This window comes from Artibeus jamaicensis, unplaced genomic scaffold (genome assembly GCF_021234435.1).
Source record: "Artibeus jamaicensis isolate MK-2021 breed Jamaican fruit bat unplaced genomic scaffold, CSHL_Jam_final contig_1998, whole genome shotgun sequence".
Taxonomy (NCBI): Eukaryota; Metazoa; Chordata; class Mammalia; order Chiroptera; family Phyllostomidae; genus Artibeus; species Artibeus jamaicensis.
In genome coordinates, this window is record NW_026521407.1 from 12603420 (window position 1) to 12624116 (window position 20697).

The 20697-nt window shown below is 37.7% G+C and overlaps 1 long non-coding RNA gene and 1 other non-coding gene across 2 annotated transcripts in view; one reads left to right on the forward strand and one right to left on the reverse strand.

Moving 5' to 3' along the window:
- The window catches only part of LOC128628585 (uncharacterized), a 46141-nt gene extending 30755 nt beyond the window's left edge, over positions 1–15386 (reverse strand). The window contains exon 1 of the long non-coding RNA XR_008393016.1: positions 15292–15386. This is a non-coding gene — a long non-coding RNA (uncharacterized LOC128628585). The remainder of the gene's footprint in view (positions 1–15291) is intronic.
- LOC119062729 (small nucleolar RNA SNORA12) lies at positions 1383–1530 on the forward strand. Its single transcript, XR_005085031.1, has one exon. It is a non-coding gene; the product is annotated as a small nucleolar RNA SNORA12 (small nucleolar RNA).
- Positions 15387–20697: the final 5311 nt, after the last annotated feature.

Consider the following 20697-nt stretch of genomic DNA (forward strand, 5'->3'; position numbering starts at 1 on the left):
GTACACCAACAGTGAATTATCAGAAAGAGGAACTAGGAAAAATCCCATGTACTATAACAACAAGAAAAATAAAGTATTCAATTTAACCAAGGAAGTAAAAGATCTATACTCAGAAAACTATAGAACACTGAGGGAAGAAATTGAGGAAGATACAAATAAATGGAAACACATACCCTGTTAGAGTTGGAGAAATCCCAATACCTGATATAAAACTGTACTACAAGGCCACTGTAATCAAAACAGTCAGCTACTGGCATAAGAACAGACAGATAGGTCAATGGAACAGCATACAGAGCCCAGAAATAAACCCATGTTTCTATGGTCAATTAATGTTTGACAAAGGTGGCATGAGCATACAGACAATGGAGTAAAAATACTCTTTTCAATAAATGGTGTTGAGAGAATTAGACTGGTACATGCAAAAAAAAAATGAAACTAGACCACCAACTTACACCACACACCAGAATAAACTCAAAATAGATAAAAGACTTAAATATGTCGAGATACCATAAAAGTCCTAGCAGAAAACATAGGCAGTAAAATTTCAGATATCCCATGTAACAATATTTTTGCCAATATATCTCCTAGAACAAGAAAAATAAAGGAAAAATAAACAAATGGAACTACATCAAATTAAAAAGCACAGCTGAAGAAACCATCAGCAAAATGAAAAGGGAACTGATTGTATGGGAGAAGATATTTGCCAATGACACATCAGGCAAGGGTTTAATCTCCAAAATATATAAAGAACTCATATGACTGAACATTAGGAAGACAAACAACCCAAATGAAAATGGGCAAAGGACCTGAACAGACACTTCTCCAAGGAGGACATACAGATGACCGATAGACATGTGAAAAGATGCTAAACATCACTAGCCATTAGATAGATGCAAATTAAAACCACAACGAGGTATCACCTCATTCTTGCCTGAATGGCTATCATTAACAAGTCAACAAACAACAAGTATTGGCAAGGATATTGAGAAAAGGGAACCCTAGTACACCACTGGTGCAGCCATTGTACAGTGGAATCTCCTAAAAAAATAAAAAATGGACCTATTAACCCAGTGATTCCACTGCTCGGAATACAACCAAAGAATCCTGAAACATCAATTCAAAAGAACTTATGCACCCCTGTGTTACAGCAGCACTATTTACAATAGCCAAGTGTTGGAAACAGCATAAATGACCATTAGTAGATGAGTGGATCAAAAAACTGGCACATTTACACAACAGAATACTATGCAGGAGAAAGAAGGAAGGAACTCCTACCTGTTGTGGCAACAGCATGGACGGAGCTGGAGGATATTATGGTAAGTGAAATAAGCCAGTTGGTGAAAGACAAATACCACATGATCTCACTTATAAAAGGAATTTAATACTGTGGTAGTTTTCTTTTGGCACATTTGTTAAATTTTTAAATGGGCCTGATTCTGCCACAGATATTATACAGGAGCCAGCAAAGGCTTGATGACAAAGAGACTCCTCTCTGGCCTTTCCGGGATGCAGAAGTTGGCTCCCACATGTGGGGAAAAAAAGGAATTTAATGAACAAAATAAACTAATGAGACTTCCGCCAAGATGGAGGTGTAGGTGGAAACATGGTGCTTTCTCACACAACCAGGTTTTAAAGACAACAAAGATTTAGTAACAAAATACGCAGCCAAAACACAGAAAATTGAACTATACGGAAGTTCGACAACAACGAACCTTTCAGCCAGACCGACAAGAGGGGCGAAGCCAGCAACAGAGTGGGGTCAGGCAGGAAAGATCCACCGGACGGATCCAGGCGCCTGACCCAGGTGCGCGAAGGCACGCAGGCAGCTGTGGGCGGATCCCAGGTGTGGAGTAGCAACCAACAGACCCACTGAGGACACAAGGCGTCAGGCTGACCGTGGTCACACATTTGTGCACAGATAAACCAGCAAAGGAGTGAGCAGTGAGACAGACCGCGCAGACCCCAGCAGCAAGAAGCAGCAGAGGGGACCGCTGTTGCCCCCCTTTCACCCTGCCCCCACATACAGCCTAACAACCCAGCCACTGGGTCACCCTGGTGAACACCTAAGGCTCTGCCCCTCACATGTAACAGTTGTGACCTGACCAAAAATGGCTCAATCAGAAGAATGAATCAACGCTCCAGAGCCAATACTCTCTTTGTCTTTAAGTGACAAAGAGATAGCCAACCTATCAGATGCATAGTTCAAAACACTGGTGATTAGATGCTCACAGAACTGGTTGATTTTAGTCACAAATTAGAGGAACATATGAAGGCTAAACTAATTGAAATGAAGGGAAATGCACAGGAAACCAATAGTAATGGAAAGGAAACTAGGACTCAAATCAAGGGAGTGGACCAGAAGGAAGAAAAAAATGACCAAACAGAAAAATATGAAGAAACAAGAATTCAAAAAAATGAGGAGAGGCTTAGGAACCTCCAGGACATCTTTAAACATTCCAACATCCGAATTATAGGGGTACCAGAAGGGGAAGAGGAACAGCCACGGGTGGAAAACTTATTTGAACAAATAATGAGAATTTCCCCAATCTGTAAAAGGCAATAGACTTCCAGGAAATCCAGGAAGCTCCGAGAGTCCCAAAGAAGTTGGACCCAAGAAGGAACACACCAAGGCACATCATAATTACATTAGCCAAGATTAAAATGAAGGAGAGAATCCTGGAAGCAGCAAGAGATAAGGGGACAGTCACCTACAAAGGACTTCCCATCACACTGTCAGAGGATTTCTCAAAAGAGACCTTACAGGCAAGAAGGGGCTGGAAAAAAGTATTCCAAGGCATGAAATCCAAAGGCCTACAACCAAGACTGCTCTATTCAGCAAAGCTTTCATTTAGAATGTAAGGGCAGATAAAGGGCTTCCTAGATAAGGTCAAATTCAAGGAGTTCATCATCACCAAGCCCTTATTATATGAAATGTTAAAGGAACTTACCTAAGAAAATGAACATGAAAAATATGAACAGTGAAAGGACAGCAAACTCGCACTTATTAACAACCACAACTAAAACGAAAGCAAACTAAAAGGACAGCTAGATCAGGAGCGGAACCATAGAAATGAAGATCTCATGGAGGGTTAGCAACAGGGGAGTGGGAGGAGGAGAAGGGGGAAGAAGGTACAGAAAATAAGTAGCATAGATGGTAGGTAGAAAATAGATAGGGGGAGGGTAAGAATAGTATGGGAAATATAGAAACTAAAGAACTTGAGACACGTGGTCATAAACTAAAGGGGGGGATAGTGGAGGAGGGTGTGTGCAGGGTGGAGGGGAATGAAGAGGGGAATAGAACAACTGTAATGGCATAATCAATTTAAAAAAAGATAGAATTTTTCTTTTTCTCTTATGTTTCAGAAGTCCAAAGAACATGTCATACAAAGAACATGTATGAATGACCCATGGACATGGACAACAGTGTGGGGATTAACTGTGGGAGTGGGAGTTAGGCTTGGCAGAGGAAGCAAAGGGGGAAGAAATTGGGACAACCGTAATAGAATAACAATAAAGAAATCCTTAAATAAAAAGAAATTCAAAAAAAAAAGAAATTCAACCATTAAATATATTTGGTTATTCAATCAATAATATATTGAAATGGAGTTATTTTTTCACTAAATATTCTATGAAAAACTCAAACAAAAGAAGAGATAATACTGAATTGAAGATAATGTAGGGAAACTGGAACATGTATACATTGCTGGTGGAAATGTGAACTGGCATAAGTGCTTTGGAAAACAGTCTGGCAGTTCCTCAAAATGTAAAACATATAGTTACCATATGACCCAGCAATTTCACTTCTAGGTGTGTTTCCAAGAAAAATGAGAACATGTCCATAGAAAACCTTGTAAATAAATGTTCAAAGCAGCATTATTCATAATAGCCAAAAACCAAACAAGTCAAATGCCATTCAACCTATGACTAAATAAATAAAATATGGTATATTCATAAAGAGAATATGAGCCCTGACTGGTGTGTCTCTGTGGATTGAGTAGCAGCCCATGAGCCAAAAAGCTGCTGGTTAGAATCATGGTCAGAGCACATGCCTGGGTTGCGAGCCAGGTCACCTATTGGGGGAGTGTGAGAGGCAACTCATTGATATATCACTTGCACGACAATGTATTTCTCCCTCTCTTTCTCCCTCCCTTCCTCTTTCTCTAAAAATTAAATAAAATGAGAAAAGATTAAAAAATAAAGTAAGTTATTATAAAAATAAAAATAAAAATAAACAGAATATGAACAATAAAAAGGAATGGAGGAAGGAATACAGGCTTGGGCAGCCACTGTGGAAAGCAGTATGAAGTTGCCTCAAAAAAATAAAGAATGGAACTACCTTAAGACCCAGAGATTCCACTTCTGGGAATATATCCAAAGAAACTAATTTGAAAGAATATGTGCACCCTTATGTTCATTACAGCATTATTTATAATAGCCAAGATTTGAAAGCAGACCAAGTGCCAATCAGTAATGAATGGATTAAAAAACAAAGTTTTGATATGGACTGCTATGAGACAAAAGAAAAAAAGAAGAAAATCTTACCTTTTGCAAACAGCATGGATGAACTTGGATAGTATTATGCTAAGTGAAAAAAGCCAGTCAGAGAAAGAAAAGTACCATATGATTTCATTTATATGTGGAAACTAGTGAACAAAATAAACTGACAAACAAAATAGACACAGATAGAGATATAGAGAATAGAGTGACAACTGTCACAAGGGAAGCGAGGCTGGAGGCCTGGGTGAAAAAGGTATAAAAATTAAGAAAAAAAACCCCTCATAGAGATACACAACAGTATGGTGATTACCAGAAGGAAAGGGGAGCTAGAAGAGGGTAAGGGGGTAGGGGATAAATGGTAAAGGAAAAAATACTTGACTTGGAGTGGTGAACACATGATATAATAATATACAGATGATGTATTATAGAATTGTGTACCTGAAACCTATATAATTTTATTAACCATTATCACCTCAATAAATTCAATTATTAAAGAAAAGGAGTAAAGGAGGCTCTAGTCAAAATGGTGGCGTAGGTCAATTTGGAACCTCCCACAATTACTACGAAATTACAAGTACAGAATAACCATCATTCAGAACCACCAGAAATCTGATTGAACAGAGTCCTATAATAAGGATAAATAGAAGCCACAAAGAGATAGATAGGAGCAACAGAATTGGCTGATCCCACACCCACATGTGGCAGTTAAAAATTGAAAGGGACAGCTCAGTTGCAGAGGTCTGCCCTGAGAGGTGAGGGGTCCAAGCCCCACATGAGATTTCCCAAGCCTAGGGTTCCAGTGCCAGGGAAGATGCCCCCATAACCTCTGGCAGAGAGTCCCAAACAAGATGAAGCCAAGCCATATCATAATTAAAATGCCAAAGGTTAAAGACAAAGAGAGAATGTTAAAAGCAGCAAAAGAAAAGCAGTTAGTTACCTTCAAGGGAGCTCCCATAAGACTGTCAGCTGATTTCTCAAAACAAACTTTGCAGGCCATAAAGGACTGGCACAGAATAGTCAAAGTGATGAAAAACAAAGACCTACAACAAAGATTACTTTACCCAGCAAGACTATCATTTAGAATTGAAGAACAGATAAAGAGTTTTCCAGACAAGAAAAAGCTAAAGGAGTTTACTATCACCAAACCAACATTCTAAGAAATGTTAAAGGATCTTCTAGAAAAAGGAGGAGGAGGGGAAGAAGAAGAAGAAAAAAAGAAGAAAGAAGAAGGGAAGGAAGGAAGGAAGGAAGGAAGGAAGGAAGGAAGGAAGGAAGGAAGGAAGGAAGGAAGGAAGGAGAATAAGGAGGAGGAGGAGGAAGAAGAAGAAATAAGAACAACATCAAGAATATTAATAATAAAATAGCAATAAATATATATCTTATCTATCAACAACTACTTAAACTGCAAATGGATTAAAATCTCCAGTCAAAAGACATATGGTGGCTGAATGGACAAAAAAAAAAACAAGACCCTTATATATGTTGTCTACAAGACACTCCAGACAGAAAGGCGCACACAGACTAAAAGTAAAGTGATGGAAAAGATATTGCAAGAAAATGGAAACAATAGGAAGCCAGGTAGCAATACTTATACCAAACAAAATAGACTTTAAAACAAAGGCTATAACAGAGACAAAGAAGGACCTAGCAATTTGGCTTCTGGGTATTTATCTGAAGAAACCCAAAACACTAAATCAAAAAGACATATACATCCATATGTACATTGGAGCATTACTTACAATAGCCAAAATATGGAAGCAGCCTAAGTGTCCATCAAGAGATAAATGCATAGCCCCGGCTGGTGTGGCTTAGTGGATTGAGTGCCGGACTGTAAACCAAAAGGTCACTCGTTCAATTCCCAGCCAGGGCACATACCTGTGTTGCAGGCCAGGTTCCAAGTTTAGGGGATGGGGTGAGAGGCAATCAATCTCACCTCTCTCTAAAAATAAATAAAGTCCTTTAAAAAAATAGATAAATGGATAGAGAAGATGTGGTGCATATGTACAATAGAATATGACTCAGCCCAAAAAAGAAAAAGATGACATTTTGCCATCTGTAACAACATGGATGGACCCAGAGGGTATTGTGCTGAGTGAAATAAGTCAGAGAAAGACAAATAGCCTATGATTTCACTTAAATGTAGAAGCTAAAAAACAAAATAATGAATAAGCAGAGGAGAAAGAGACTCAAAGATACAGAGAACATTTTGACAGTTGCCAGATGGGAGGAAGGTTGGGGATGAAAAAGGTGAAGAAATTAAAAAGTATAAATTGGTACTTATGGAATAGTTGTGGGAATGTCAAGTACAGCATAGGGAATATAGTCAATAATATTGTAATAAATATTTACAGTGTCAGATGGATACTATATTTATCAAAGTGATCACTTTGAAAGTTACATAAATACTTAATCACTGGGTTGTACACCTGAAACTAATATAATACTGTATGTCAACTGTACTTGAAAAATAAAAAATAATTTAACAAAGGAATAGCTGATACATGCTACAATGCAGATGAATGTTTAAAACATGGTAAGGGAAATAAGCCAGTTACAAAAGATCACATATTTTATAATGCAATTTACACAGAATGTCCAGAATAGAAAAGTCCATAGAGACAGAAGATGAGTGATTGCCTAAGGTTGGGGAATGGGCAAAATTGGAGTCATTGCCAATTAGTATGAGGGTTTTCTTTTCGTGGGGCTGATAAAAATGTTCTCAAATTGACTGTGATAATGGTTGCACAACTCTGTAAACATACTGAAACTCATTAAGTTATATACTTTAAATAAGTGAATTATATGGTGTGTGACTTACACTTTAATAATACTGTTACATTCAAAAACCTGTTATGTGCCTGGCAATGCTCAAGGTGCTGCAAATACAATAGTTGACATATGTCTTCCATTTAGCCTTCCAGATTCACCTTCCACTCTTCACATTGTGCTGGGTCCCTAGCAGCTGACCTAACAGACCACATCAAAAGGGTTCTTGTGCTGTGGTTGGGTTTGGCCAACAAGGAGCTCAGGGAGGAGATCAGAGTGTATTAGAGTGTTTGTTCTTTTGGTTTCCTCACTGAAAGGGTACCTTGGGCTTGCTGTGCCTCTCCAGGAAGGTCACTTACCTTCCAAGGCAGCCAACTTCACATACTGTCTCTTTTAGGTTCTACTAACTACTATAACTATTCCTCTAGTCATTTTGGGTCTAAAGATGGTAACATCACAGCTGCTACCAGGTCCAAGATACTTCAGTAGTCTTTGTGGTTTCCCTATACTTCCATCTTTGTAAATAACATTTTAATAAATAAATAACCATTTTGTGAATAAATTTTCCTAGAATTATTTTTAGTGTACCATCTGTTTTCTATTGAGATTCATACTAAATCGGAAAAAAACTGTGCTATACTTTAGAGCTTTCATTCCAATGATCAAAGAAAAAAATAAATTCATAAATATATTCCAGGCAGAGAGAACAGAAAATGCAATGGTGCTATTTTGGGCTGATATTTGGCATGTTTCTGTGCAGAAAGACCAGTGTAACCAACATGGAATGACTCAATGGGAAGTCATAATAAATGAAGCAGAGTGGGGAACAGGGCCAGATCATATAGATTCATATGCATACTATTAAATTTGTGCTTGTCTGATATTCTTAACTAAATATAGATAAAATATACACACACAACACAACTTTTAGCATTTGTAATGTAATCTGTTATTTGCATCCTTGATTTAAAAACCTCATGCTTTGTATTATAGGACTGTCAAGTACTTTCAAGGACAGAAAAAAGGTTTAATTTTTTATTCATAAAAGACAAATTCAGATAATCAAATGAGACTTTTGGCCAAGATGGAGGCATAGGTGGAAATATTGTGCCTCCTTGCACAACCCAAATTAAGGACAACAAAGATTTAGAAACAAAAACACAACCAGAACAGACAGAAAACTGAACTCTACAGAAGTCCAACAACCATTCAACCAGACCAGTAAGAGGGCTGCAGTCTGTAGCCAGAGGAGAGGGATCATGGAAGGAAAAGGCCGTAACTGCCAGACCTGGGAGCACAGGTGGCACAAGGCTGACCCTGGTCACATGTTTGCAAGCAGATAAACTAGGCAAAAATGGGCAGCAAGAAAAAACACACAACCCAGGGCCCCAGCGATGGGAAATAAAGCCTAAAAGCACCGATTTAAAAGGTGCCAGCTTGTGGGAAGTGTCAGAGGGGACTGAAATCCGAGAGAGAGAGGAACAAGCACCATTGTCTTCTCTCTGACCTTGCCCCCACAAACAGCGTCACAACCCAGCAACTGGGTTGCCCCGCCCTGGTGAACACTCAAGGCTCTGCCCCTCACATGTAACAGTTGTGACCTGACCAAAAATGGCTCAATCAGAAGAATGAATCAACGCTCCAGAGCCAATACTTTTAAGTGACAAAGAGATAGCCAACCTATCAGATGCATAGTTCAAAACACTGGTGATTGGATGCTCACAGAACTGGTTGATTTTAGTCACAAATTAGAGGAACATATGAAGGCTAAACTAATTGAAATGAAGGGAAATGCACAGAAAACCAATAGTAATGGAAAGGAAACTGGGACTCAAATCAAGGGAGTGGACCAGAAGGAAGGAAAAAATGACCAAACAGAAAAATATGAAGAAACAAGAATTCAAAAAAATGAGGAGAGGCTTAGGAACCTCCAGGACATCTTTAAACATTCCAACATCCAAATTATAGGGGTACGAGAAGGAGAAGAGGAAGAGCAACAAGTGGAAAACTTATCTGAACAAATAATAAAGGAGAGCTTCCCCAATCTGGCAAAGGAAACAGACTTGCAGGAAGTCCAGGAAGCTCACAGAGTTCCAAAAAAAGTGGACCCAAAGAGGAACACACCAAGGCACATCATAATTACATTAGCCAAGATTTAAATGGAGAGAATTCTAGAAGCAGCAAGAGATAAGGGGACAGTCACCTACAAAGGAGTTCCCATCACACTATCAGAGGATTTCTCAAAAGAGACCTTACAGGCAAGAAGGGGCTGGAAAAAAGTATTCCAAGGCATGAAATCCAAAGGCCTACAACCAAGACTGCTCTATCCAGCAAGGCTTTCTTTTAGAATGTAAGGGCAGATAAAGGGCTTCCTAGATAAGGTCAAGTCCAAGGAGTTCATCATCACCAAGCCCTTATTACATGAAATGTTAAAGGGACTTATCTAAGAAAATGAAGATAAAAAATATGAACAGTGAAAGGACAGCAAACTCACACTTATTAACAACCACACCTAAAACAAAAGCAAACTAAGTGGACACCTAAAACAGGAACGGAGCCACAGAAATGGAGATCATATGGAAGGTTAGCAACGGGGGAGTGGGAGGAGGAGAGATGGGGAGAAGGTACAGAGAATAAATAGCACAGACAGTAGGGAGAAAATAGGGGGAGGGCAAGAGTAGTGTGGATAATGTAGAAGCTAAAGAATTTATGACACATGGACATGAACTAAAGGGGGGGAATGTGGGTGGGGGAGTGTGCAGGGAGGAGGGGAATGAAGGGGGGGAATGGGACAACTGTAATGGCATAATCAATAAAATATATTTTAAAAAAGATAATCAAATGAATAGCCACATCTTGAACTGAACATGTCATTATATATATGTCATTAACAAAAACAAATCAGAAAATTAGATTCATGATATATTCTTTCCCACAACCTAGCCCCCTTAAAGGAGAGACCTTTTTCATTCAGTGGCACAAAAATTCACAAAATAAATATTCTAACTAATTGTTTTTCCTATATCTTATAAATAAATTATATCATGCCATGGGTAAAGATTTTAAATAAAAAGTTTCTGAGAATCAAAATTCTCTGGCATAAATTTACTGACAAAGGACTACAGTACAATCTTTTTAACAGTCTTAGTGCCCAACTTATTTACTCTAAAGAAAAGGGCATGTAGAGTCAAAATAACTTCAAGCCTTATGTTTTCCATCTGTAAATGTACAGCACTGATTTTGACTTCTTAAAAGTGTAACTCCTAGCAACAAATGTATATGCACTTGAAATTTCTGACTGATTAGAGCGCCCTCATGTGGGCCTTTGTTGTAATATTTTAGATATCTGAAAAAGTATTAATCTCAGCAGAACTACAATTAATTTTGTCTTTATTATCCCATTTATAAGTTTCAAGTATCACTCGGTAAATTCTAAAGAGTATGACAATCCTACTACATCTCACTAACAAACTTTTCATATGCCAAATTTCATTCTAAAGCAATGAAGTTATTATTGTTCTGGTTTAAATTTTAATGAATTAAAGGGCTTTTCCCTTAAAGCAATGAAGACAAGATTTTCATTATATTATTTTATTATCATGCCTCAAAGAAAATGTGTAGCTGATTAAGACATTAACTATATGTGACAGCATGTAAGTACCTTTTTAGGGGCAGAAAACAACTCAAGGGGCCAATTCTCAGTTTTTTTTCAAACAAAAATTTTCTTGTCTATATCACTGCAAAAAATTTCCTCCTATTCAGAAAGACTATGCTGGAAGGAGCCAAAGATAATCTCATTTTTTAACTACATTTTTAATTTTTTAATAAAAAACCTCAAATCCAATCATATTTGAAATTGCATTTATCCAACAAGTATTTATTGAGGGCCCACACTCTGAGTCAAGAATGAGATGTCAAATTGAAGGAAACCAAAGACACTATAGTAAAGCAAGAAAGTACTGTTTTTTTTCCCCTTCTATAAAAGTATTTAGTAATAACTACCTCACCCAAGAGAGTTGCTGTAAAGATCTAATAGTATGGCATACGTAACAACATTTTCAAAAGAGAGAAATGTTGTTAAAATGTATACAAGAGAAACCCTGGTGCTTCCAAGGATATGTTTTAGGGGTTGCTTTGTATATGGAAAATCTTTGAATGCAAGGCTCTGCTCTAGTTTTTTTAACTAAAAATGTTCTTTAAATTGTCATGACAGAAGAGAAAGTAGGAAGAATTACATCTCCTAAGAAAAGAAGTCTGAAGCTATTCTTCCTTGACTCTCACCCTCTTTTTCTTAGCAAAGCAGGACACTGATTGGTTGGTGATGAAACCAGTTCAGCCAAGAGGTTAGACTGGATATATCAGACTAACCAGAATGTAGCAATGAGGCTACCCTGACAGAAGCTAGAGTTTTCACTTTCCAAAAATCCCTGAAACCAAACACAATCCTAGGCCCTGTAGAAAACTGAATATACTGTTTTGGTGTCCTACCACCATATGTCTTCTCTATGCCCCAGTTTAAATTCCCATGCTTTTTTTCATGTAGCCAATTGTTCAACTGTTTCCAACCTTTTAAAGTTTGGTGATGTCCTCCCTTCAATTTTTAAACTTATTATGTAAATTATTTAACATTTCAAAAGTAGGAAAAAATGTATAATGAACCCCTATCTACCCATCCATCCAGCTTTAACTACTATCAACATAATGGGGAACTGCAAGCAGTTTGACTTGGTTAAAACATATCATTAGAGTGGGTAGTGATAAGAGAATCAAACAGGATTTCTGAAATAAAAAATAGAATATTTGAAAGTACAAAATCTGAAAAAAAATAAACAGCTGAATAGCTCAGCTGAATAATTTGTGACCTAAAAGACAGTCCCAAAGAAGTTACCTAGATTTTAACACAGAGACAAAGAAATGGAAAAGATAAAAAAAGATTATCGGTCACAAATGATCATGGGCAAAGTCCAATGTGAACCTGGTGTTCCAAAAGGAGGAAATGGAGAGAATGGAGGAGAAGTCATATTTGAAAAATTATGACTGAGAATTTTCCAGAATTAATGAAACTGAAATTCTTAGTTTGAAGAAATAAAATTAATCTCAATCTAAATAAATAAAAATAAACCCACATCAACACCCATCATAGTGAAACTACAGAAAACCAAAGACAAGAAAAAGACTCTAAAAGAGCTAGAGAGAAATGTAGCATACCTATAAAAAATAAATGAAAATGATAGGACATTTTTATTTTGACATATGGAAACATGCTCAATGTTACTTATCACCAGAGAAACACAAATTAAAACCACAATGAGATACAATCTCATACCTGTCAGAATGGCCATCATCAATAAATCAACAAACAAGTGCAGGTGAGGATATGGAGAAAGGGGGCCCTTTTGCACTGTTGGTGGGAACGCACCCGATGCAGCCACTGTGGAAAGCAGTATGGAGATAGCTCAAAAAACTAAAAATGGATTTGCCTTTTGACCCAGCAATCCCAGTTCTGGGAATATATCTGAAGGAACCTCAAACACTAATTCCAAGGAACATAAGCACCCCTATGTTCACTGCAGCATTATTTCCAATCACTAAGACATGGAAGTACCCCAAGTGTCTATCAGCAGATGAGTGAATAAACACCTATGGGACATTTACACAATGAAATACTACTGGCCATAAAAAAAGAAGAAAATTTTCCCCTTTGTGACAGACAGTATAGATGGTCCCGGAGAACATTACGCTAAGTGAAATAAGCCAGTCAGAAAAGACAAATACCATATGATTTCACTCATGTGTGGAATCTAATGAACAAACTGTACTAACAAGAAAAATAGGGCTAGACTCATAGACAGAGAGCAGGATGACAGCTAGTTGGGCTGGAGGTGAGGGGTAGAGGGATTAAACAAAAAGGAAAAAGGACTCATGGACATGGACAATAGTATGGTGATTGCTGGGGTGAGGGGGTATAAGGGGACTAAAAGGAAACATATTTAAAAACTATAATAAAGATTTAAATTTTTTAAAAAAAGAATATGACAAGACATTTCTCAATGGCAACAGCGGGAGCCAAAAAATAGTGGAATAATATCTTTACAGTCTGAAAGGAAAATAATCGACAACCTAGAATTATGTCCTAGCAAAACTACCTCAAGAAAGATCTTGAACTAATGTGATTCTCCGAGAGGCTATGGGAATCCCAAGACGAACCAGTGGGGCACAGGCTGTGGGGGTCTCCGCACTTAAGGTCTGACAGCTGGGAGGAAACTGGAGAAAAGATGCCCTCTGATTCTTTGTTAGACTGCTGAGGCTTGATCTGATTCTAAATGGTTGAAAACAGATATGCAGCTTGCATTCTCAAGAGGTGGGCTTTGTAGTCTATGGAATGAAATGGTTAAAGATGCAGAAATTGTATGTTATGGGGCAAAACTTACCCAGAATCAAGAGCTTCCTCCTAGAAAAGGTGACGGTGTTGATAAACGAAGTGAAACGAAGATCTGAACGAGAAAAATAAAGGCTGAAAAAGAAACTCCTGCACTGCACATGGAGCCAAATCAATCCCAGAGAGCTGGGTATGGGGGCAAGCAAGCAAGCAAGCAGTCAGGTGCTGCATGACAATATTTTGGTCAATGAAGGAATGCATATACAACAGGGATCCCGTAAGATTATAATGGAGCGGAAAAATTCCTATTGCCTGATGATGTCGTAGTTGTAGTCACACTGTAGTACAGTCCATTCCTCATTTGTTTGTTGTGATGCTAGTGTAAACAAACCTACTGTGCTGCCAGTCACATAAGAGTATAGCGTGTACAATTATGTGTACATACTTGATCACCATAATTGACTACGTTACTGTATAATATCTACCATATAATACATTTTATTGTTTTAGAGTGTGCTCTTTCTACTTACTAAATAAAAAGTTTGCGATAAAAATGTCTATTATATTTTATTATAACAGCTATAATGGGAAATAAACTCACCGCATTGTATTTTAAAAAGAAAATAAGCTAAAAACAACATAGATGTAAGTGGAGCTTAAATAAACCTTTACTCAGTAAGATGAATGTTTTCACAGGGAAGGAAAGAGTTTAGTAGTAAAAATAACATAAAGAGTTACATTATTTTAAAAAGTATTTTGTTTCATTTACTGTGGATGGTCAAACATCATTTTAAAACAGATGGTAAATCTGTTGGACAGTAAAATGTAATAACATCTTGTTTCCATTTTCTTATTCCTTCTAGTTTATCTCTTTATTGTAAATCATTTTCCATTGTGGAAGGATATTAAATTTACATCAAACTGAAAGGAAAAAAAGCATGCGGTTATGCTCATAAATTCATGTTTCTACGCACTGCTACCACTTACAGCCATTTTATGAAAAACATTTCAAATTGATCTATTCTTTCTGGATCCAAACAAATTAAGAGTCACTTTTTTTGATCAAACAGCTCTTTCTGGAAACCTATTTACAACAAGAAATAAAATTGATATAATTATTATATAAATATTTAAAATAAATTCTAATACTCTTTCATGAGAATATATCTAGAATTGGCAAGCATTTGAGAAATGGTAATAAATTTAATTTGTAAACATAAATAACACGTAGCATACTACCATGTTCAGACTATGCTGAGTGCTATACAGGAGGCTGTGTATATGAATCCTTATTTGTGTGTGTGTCGCTCATAATTATGTAAATAAATAAAAATTCCTCAAACAACCCCATTAAGATGAAACGACTGAGACAGAGCTAGGTTAAACAGTTTTTAAAAGCTGAATCCAGGGAGTTGGGCATCAAAGCACATGTTTTAAATAATTACTACATGTATATATTAAGAGCTCTGAGGAGAACACTGAACAAGCCAAAAGATCCTTCCTATCTTGTTCTGAACTGCCCTCTATAAAATACCAAATGCTTCCTTTGGACAGATCTGCTATAAGAAAGGAGTGCACTGCCCTGGGTGGTTGGAGGGTTGTCCCACAACCAAAAGGTTGTGGGTTTGATTACTGGTTAGGGCACATACCTAGGTTGTGGATTCGATGCCTGGTCTGGCTGTGCATGATCCCCAGTCTGGGCATGGATGGGAGGCAACCAATCAATGTTTCTCTCTCATATCAATGTTCCTCTCTCTCTCTCTCTCTAAAAGCAATGAAGAAAATGTCCTTGGGTGAGGCTAAGAAAAAAAAATTTAGGAAGGAGGTAACTAGTTTCTGGATTTTTTTTTTTTTTAATTTCTGTTTTTGAAACCTCTTTCTTCTATGACAAAACTCTCTAGATTTAATGAATCCAAACAAATTTTCAGTCATGAACACATTATTACCAAATGTAAATACATTTTAAAAGATGCAATGGGGATTGGGACTGGAGGTTGAGGCCAGGAAGGTACCAACAACCCAGGAAGCACAAGACCAGTAGCCAGGACCAGCGGCTGCCCTTGGGCACCCTCTCATGTGTGACCACCTCCTCAGTCACCCTTCCCCCTCCTGAACAGGGATCTGAAAATGTGCCAAGAGACTCCTTAGCCTTGGTCAGCTGGGCCTGTATACAGGGTCCATGTACTATTAATAAGGAGGAATATCTTCTATTTTTTTCTTACTCCCTCCACATCCCACTGTAGGAGTAGAAGGAGTTGTTTCAAAACAGAGCCCAGGCACTGCAAATAAGAGGTGTAAAGTTGCCAAAAAGAAAAAAAGGTTCATAAATCCCTATCTTTATTTTGTAAAGGATTAACCACGGAAACACATGATAGGAATACATTTTATATAAATAATGCATCTACTTTGATAACATGGATTTTTAGCAAAAAAGCAAAGGAAACCACACCTTTGAAGATTATGAAGAAATTCAACTTCATACAACTAATTACCTTAGAAGAATTCCCAAAAGACATTTTCATTTGGGGAGAGAGGTAAAAATTGCCTCTCAATACGCTAGCTCTAAAATCAGATTATTTTATGACATTTTCCCTAAAAGTATTCATTTAAAACATGTCCACTTTGTGCCAACTTCAACTGACTGATAGTGAATACCTGGAATTCTTCGTTAAGAAAGACTCTGAAGCTGAGTGTAAGCTGAAAAAGAATGAGTTTGCTATCAATTGTCAGTCTCTGCCTTAGGTACAGGCAGTTAGAAAGGCAGCACAAGTGCTGTACATTTACATTCCCTGAATTATTAGACACAATTTCTGTTTTTAAAAAATCATAGTTTTGACCCAGAGTTTAAAGTAAAACTTAGAATATACATATCCCAACCCAATAAAGACCATTTTTATAAAAATAATATCCTCTCACTAGTCCCCCAGATGAAAAACTAACACTACAAATTACTCTTCAAATGTTTAAAGAATGAACTGAGGGTGAGCCACATCACATAATGGTGAAAGAAAAAAAAATGTATTGAAAGAAAGAAAGCTGGGGCCCAGATTTCAAGAAAACAAGAGCCTTGGCTGGTGTGGCTCAGGAGTGCTGGCCTGTGAACTAAAAGGACATTGGTTCGATTCCCAGTCAGGGCACATGACTGGGTTGCAGGCCAGGTCCCCAGTAGGGGTGTGCAAGAGGCAACCACACACTGATGTTTCTTTCTCTCCCTCTCTTTCTCCCTCCCTTCCCCCTCTCTCTAAAAATAAATAAATAAAATCTTTTTTAAAAATTAAAGAAAGATAATTGGATACAAAGACAATAATTGGAAAGGAAAAAAAAACATTGTATAAGGGAAGGGCAACAGGTACAAAGGAAAAGAGAAAGTAAAGTTTTCTTGTCTAGGGTAAAGAGTATTAAGAAAAAATATCCAAAATTTGAAAATAAGCAAAAGAGATTACTGGGGTCCTTTCAATGGGATGCAGGATGTAATTTAGCAGACCCTCTGGGACTGACCTGATAGGTAGGAGAGTGCATCTTCATTTGACTTTCTTTTTTAGTTTTTTAAATATATTTTATTGATCATGCTATTACAGTTATCCCATTTTCCTCCCTTTATTCTTTCCATCCTGCACACCCCCTCCTACCCGCATTCCCCCTCACCTTTAGTTCATGTCTATGGGGTGTACATATAAGTTCTTTGACTTCTATATTTCCTATAATATTCTTAACCTTCCCCTATTTTCTACCTACCGTTTATGCTATTTATTCTCTGTATTTTTCCCCCCTCTCTCCCCCACTACTCCTCTGCTGATAACCCTCCATGTGATCTCCATTTCTGTAATTCTGTTCCTGTTCTAGCTGTTTGTTTAGTTTGTTTTTGGTTTTATTTTTAGATTCAGTTGTTAAATATCTGTGAGTTTGTTGTCATTTTACTGTTCATATTTTTTATCTTCTCTTTCTTAGATAAGTCCCTTTAACATTTCATATAACAAGGACTTGGTGATGATGAACTCCTTTAAATTGACCTTATTTGGGAAGAATTTTATCTGCCCTTCCATTCTAAATGATAGCTTGCTGGACTGAATAATCTTGGATATAGGTCCTTGCCTTTCATGACTTGGAATACTTCTTTCCAGCCCCTTCTTGCCTGTAAGGTTTCTTTTGAGAAATCAGCTGGTAGTCTTATGGGAACTCCTTTTTTAGGTAACTGTCTCCTTTTCTCTTGCTGCTTTTAAAATTCTCTCCTTATCTTTCATCTTGAGTAATATAATTACCATGTGCTTGGTGTGTTCCTCCTTGGGTCCAACTTCTTTGGGACTCTCTGAGCTTCCTGAATTTCCTGGAAGTCTATTTCCTTTGCCAGACTGGGGAAGTTCTCCTTCATTATTTTTTCAAATAAATTTTCAATTTCTTGCTCTTCCTCTTCTCCTCTTGGCACCCTTATGATTCAGACGTTGGAACGTTTAAAGTTGTACCAGTGGTTCCTAAGTTTCTCCTTATATTTTTGAATTATTGTTTCTTCATTCTGTTCTGATTGAATGTTTATTTCTTCCTTCTGCTCCACACCATTGATCTGAGGCCTGGTTTCCTTTCTGTCACTCTTGGTTCCCCATACATCTTCCTTTATTTCACTTCTCATAGCCTTTACTTTTTCTTCTATTTCGCAACCATACTCAACCATTTCTATGAACATTCTGATTACCAGCGTTTTGAACTGTGCACCTGATAGGTTGGCTATCTCTTTGTCATTTAGTTGCATTTTTTCTGGAGCTTTGATCTGTTCTTTAATTTGGGCCATTTTGGGGGGGGGGTCTTGGCAATACCTGTTACGTAGTAAAGGGTGGAGCCTTAGGTGTTCACCAGGGTGGGGCCATCATGCGGCTACATTATGATGCTGTGTGTGTGGGAGGGGTCCAAGAGGGAACAGTGCCACTTGCTCTGCTCTCTACTGGTTTTCAGTCACTTCCCCTAATCAAACTGGGCCCTTCTGGGGCTGATTCTTGGGTGGGTGGGTTTGTGTACATTCTAGGACCCTGTGAGTCTCTCCAATGAACTCTCCTATGAGGCTGGGAGTTCCTCCTGCTGCCACAGTTTCCACAGGTGTTTTCAGAGGCTTTGAGGCTTTATTTCCCTGTGCTGGAACCCTGGGTTGCAGTCTGTCTTGCCTCTCAGTTGCTCCTCCTGGCTTATCTGCGTGCGAATGTGGAGCCACATAGTCCACCAGCCACTGCCTTGCCCACCTCGGTCCTCCACCCAGCTGCCAATCTCACCCCTCCTACCAGTCTGGTTGAATGTTTCTTCTTTAACTCCTTGGTTGTCCAACTTCCATACAGTTTGATTTTCTGGCAGTCTGGTTGTTTTTTGTTTTTAAATTTGTTGTCCTTCTTTTGGTTATGTGAAGAGACACAGTGTGTCTACCTATACCTCCATCTTGGCTGGAAGTCTGACTTTCTCTTGAATAGACTATTCTACAACTTTCTAGGGGCAGTGATTAACCTGTAGACAACTGATAACAAAGAAATTACACTCCCTGTCATAAAGCAATGGAACTGATTCCTGTCCTTAGCACTACAGATACAAAAGTCTTGGTAGAGATTTAATTGTTTTGCATCTGGTAAAAAAAAGCAACCCCAAATATTATGCCTCTTGCCTTGCAGGAATTTCCACTGACAGTTTTATTTCAGCATTCCTTTGACTATACAAATTTTGTTTCTTGACTTCTTCTGTAAACCAATCTTAGTATCTTACATGTTCTCTTATTATTCAATGAGTTAAATAAAATATCTAAAATATTTATTTTATATTTGAATAAGCATCATGTTTTTAACTTATATCTTTTTTAATGTTTATCTCTCCAACATCTAGTACAATTCTTGATATTTAGTAAGTACTCAGTAAATGATTTTTTAAATTAATTAATTAAAATATCCATTTCCAAAATTTTAGATGCCAGTGGAAAGAAACTTTATCAGATAAACTTGTCACTACCAAATCTTCTCATTAACTCAGTACTTTTTATTTCTTTAAATGTTACTCTCAGTCAAGTTATTTGAATGGAATATAGTTCCAAGTGTCCTAATGAACTTTCAATATATACTAATATACCTTCAATGTGTTATGAATATGTTAAAATGAGAATTTAAACATTACATTACAGTGCATAAGTGTACTAAATTCACAAATGTGCCTTATTACTTTAATTACTTTTAATTATTATTAATGTACTAAAAATTATTAATATACTAAAACATACTGATGACCCACTGTGGCTGTAACTGGATTATGTGAGATTGAATCTCTTTTATGTTTCCTAAATTCTCACACATTTTAAAGTTTAAAAGAAAAATATCCATGTTATAGTTGACAAGATAGAATATATACACATAAATCTCCCTGGAAAATTCACTTCATCCCAGAGCTTGGCCCTCAGCCTTTGTTACAGACCAAATGTTTGTGTCCCCCCACAAAACTCATACTGAAGCCCTAACCCACAATGTGATAGTGTTAGGAGGTAGAGGTAAGTGATTAGGTCATGAGGGCAAGGCCTCCACCAATGAGATTAGAGCCTTTCTAAAAATATTACAAAGAAGCCCTGGCTGGTGTAGCTCAGTGGATTGAGCACAGGCCTGCAAACCAGACAATCGCGGTTCGATTCCCAGTCAGGGCACATGCCAGGGTTGCAGGCAGGTTCCCTGCAGGCCAGTTCCCAGCAGGGGACGCACGAAAGGCAACCATACATTGATGTTTCTCCCCCTCTCTCCTTCCCTTCCCCTCTAAAGATAAATAAAATCTTTAAAAAAAAAATATTACAAAGAGCTCCCTCCATCCTTTCACCATGTGTGAGGACAGAGCAAAAAGACGACATTTGAGTAAAAAACAAAACAAAACCATATTTGTCTATGAACGAGGAAGCAAGGAAGCAGGTACTCACCAGACACCAAATCTGCTGGCGCCTTGATCTTGGACTTTCCAGGTTCCCAAACTGTGAGAAATAAGTTTGTTCTTTATAAGCTATCCATCCAGTCTATAATGTTGAAGCCCAAAAGGACTAAGGCTGCCTTACCGACCCA